The sequence below is a fragment of the Pseudorca crassidens genome, chromosome 1 (assembly GCF_039906515.1).
Source record: "Pseudorca crassidens isolate mPseCra1 chromosome 1, mPseCra1.hap1, whole genome shotgun sequence".
Lineage (NCBI taxonomy): Eukaryota > Metazoa > Chordata > Mammalia > Artiodactyla > Delphinidae > Pseudorca > Pseudorca crassidens.
Window position 1 is genome coordinate 1,732,691 of NC_090296.1, and position 2,844 is coordinate 1,735,534.

Sequence of the window (2,844 nt, forward strand, 5' to 3'; positions counted from 1 at the left end):
TAACAAATACAGTGTCTTTAAACAAGAACACAAGAACATGTAGAAGCAGCTTACGTATCAACTGGCTGAAAGAATGTGGTCCGAGGCTGGTGGGACCCTGACCCTGGGCTCCCCCTTGGGCAATGGCTCAGTTCTCCAATATTCAGTGTTTGTGGCGACTCTATAGACCAGAACCGCTGCGCCCTGGGGCTGGCTGAGATGTTGTGTGGCTCCCGCGTCGCAGCAAGAGGCCCATGGGCTCCCGCGTGGACCTCCCCGCATCTGCGGGCCCGTCCAGCCAAGGAAGCCACGAGGCAGAGGGGCGGGGGTGTCGGCAGAGCGGGCCGACCTCTGGGCTCCTGCTCTCTGTGTCCATGGCCACCTCCCCTCTGGTGCCTCTCTGAGCAGCTGGGCCAGTAGTCCTGCAGTCCCCTAGGGCAGTGGGTGGCCATCCCTGGGGAGTGCTGGGGCCATGCCCAGAGATGCAGCCTGCAGAGCAGAGAGGGGCTGGCCTGGGGCCTCCGCTGACCCACCAAGACTTGGACTGTCCCTCGCCTCCTGGACTCCCTTCGTTGCCTCAGTTACCCAGCGAAGGTCTAGTTGGGACTGTGGTTTTCTCCTTGGTTCTGCAGAGATAACCCAGTGTGACGGGGGCACACAGCAGCTCAGTGTTGACTTCTTTATATGGGGCGTGGGGAAGCATCTTTAGCTCAAGATAAAGGTTCTGCAGGAAAAGAGGCAAGAAACCAGGGCCGTGCAGCCCTGGCTCTGGGAGCGCTGCAGGGGGCAGGGGTGGCTGCCGGCAGGCACACCCGCTGGAATCCCAGGGGCCTCCTTAGGGCTTCGACGGTGGGGAGGTGCCTGAGACCCACCCTGCCCCAAACCCAGTGTCTCCGTCCACGTAGCAGTTTTCGACTCACCTTGCCCTTGGCCTTGAGGCTGCAAACTCAGAAGGTGGGTCTTCCCTCTCCCCTCTAGAGAGGCAGGGCTCTGGGCAGAGGGCTGAGGGGCAGAGGTGACTTGGGGGGAAGGGAGGGGACAGGGCATTTAGGCTGAAGAACCGGGTCCCCCCTGGTGTTTGCTGAGAGGTGGAAATCAAGGCCAGAATCCTTGATGCTGGTTTTGGCCACTGGGCTGTGTCTCTCAGAGGCGCAGCGCCAAGCCTGGGCCTCCCAGGTCTTGGAGGTTTTGTCCTGGCGCACCTGCCTCGCTGTGTCCCACCCCTCCGGGCTCCGGCCTCCAGGCCGCCCCTCGCGGCAGTCCCCTGCTCCTCCCAGGATAACCGGTTCCATTCGGCTCCCAGCCATCCTTGAATTAGGCTCCCAGCCTCTTCTCCTGTGTGGAAAAGAACCCGCTGGCATCTGAGCTTTCCCGGGGAGGAAGAGTTCACAGATTTCAGGCGGGGATGGAGGAGGGGGCTCCACTCCCTCAGCGCCCAGGACAGGGCTCTACCCCACCCCCTCCCGCCCCCACCCCCTCGCTGTCTCCTCCTCAGCATCTTCCTGACCCCATCACAACTCTCCTTTTCTCCTCCAGCCCAGTGGGGAGGTTTAAGGGTTAAAAATAACCCCCAAACCAAAACCCGAATATGGTTCTTCCGCGTACACCGGCCTGGCTTGCCGATTCCTAGCCCAAGACCTCGCGATCTTTCCAGTCCTTCTGCACAGGCCGTGGGCTCTGCACAGGCCGTGGGCTCTGCACGGGCTGCCGCCCACTGCCCTCGTCCCCCACCCCCACTCCCCGGGAACTTCCGCTGGCCCTGCGCAAGGACCCCCTCCACGGGGACGCTCCACCTCTCCACGCCCTTCCAGCCCCAGGAGGAATCACTGTGTTCCCCTCTCTCCCAGGAAACTTTGACCTCTGCTCTCCTTGCACAGGCCCGTGTGGGCGTCCGTCATCCGTGTCCCTGATTGGACTGTGAGTTCCAGGCGGGCTGTGGCTGAGAGTCAGGGTGCAGGCGGCCCTGGAGTGTCCGGTGTGTGGGGGTGTGGGAGGTGCGAGTGAGCTCCAGCCCCTACCTCACCCCCAGCTCCCCCCACTCTGTCTCTGCGGGGTGCCTCAGAATGGGCCCCGGACTGGCCGCACTCCGCGGTGCAGCTCAGGCCCCCGCCAGGCTCTCCGTGCCCTGCGCGTCCTCCAGCCTCCCGCGGCTCGGCACCCCGCCCCTCCCCTCCCCAGGGAGGCCCTCTGTGGCCGTCCCGGGCGGCGTCACCGTTTCCTTTCATCCATCAGTTCCTTAATTACCTTGGCCATATTTTTTTTTTCTTGAAATTAACTAGAAATCAAGTTCTAATTTGAGGAGCGGCGCGGGGACTGAGCACTACCTCGAGCAGGCGGTAACTCCAAGGCGGTTAGGGACGCGGGTTGTTCCCTGCGCGCCCTGGGGTGGGAGGCTCCGCGGGCGCGCACGTCGGGGCGCGCGGGGTGCCGGGTGCTAAGCCGGGGCCCCTCTACAATGAGTCCTACCCGACCCTCCCCAGGCCACGCGAGCCCAGCTGGGGCGCAACTAGCACCGCATCTGGTGCCACGAAGGCGAGGGACAAGCTTTCTCTTGATGGCTCTCAAGGGATTTTCTTTTTCGCATTTTAAATTGGATCAGTTTCCTAATTGAACACTGAATACATTCTTAAGAGCCAGAGTCACCAGCCGGTAAGGGGCGGAGGAGAGGCAGCAAGATGCCCCCTGCCTGCTGTAGCTTTCGGGCGGCCCTAACCCCAGCGCTATTTCTTCCCGCGATGCGTCTGTGGATCCCCCCACCCCCACGTGCTGCCCTCCCACCTCGCACCTCCCAAGGCACAGCTCCGTTTCCTCATTTGCTCCTGTGCCCAGCACGGGGCCTGGCTCGGAGGGCGCTGGGTGATAGCT

The 2,844-nt window shown here is 62.7% G+C and overlaps 1 long non-coding RNA gene across 1 annotated transcript; it reads right to left on the reverse strand.

The window, feature by feature from the left end:
• On the reverse strand, positions 1-2,073 carry LOC137221845 (uncharacterized). Its single transcript, XR_010942186.1, has 3 exons — positions 1,838-2,073; positions 900-1,314; positions 1-605 (listed from the first exon to the last, which is right to left on the reverse strand). It is a non-coding gene; the product is annotated as an uncharacterized lncRNA (long non-coding RNA).
• Positions 2,074-2,844: the final 771 nt, after the last annotated feature.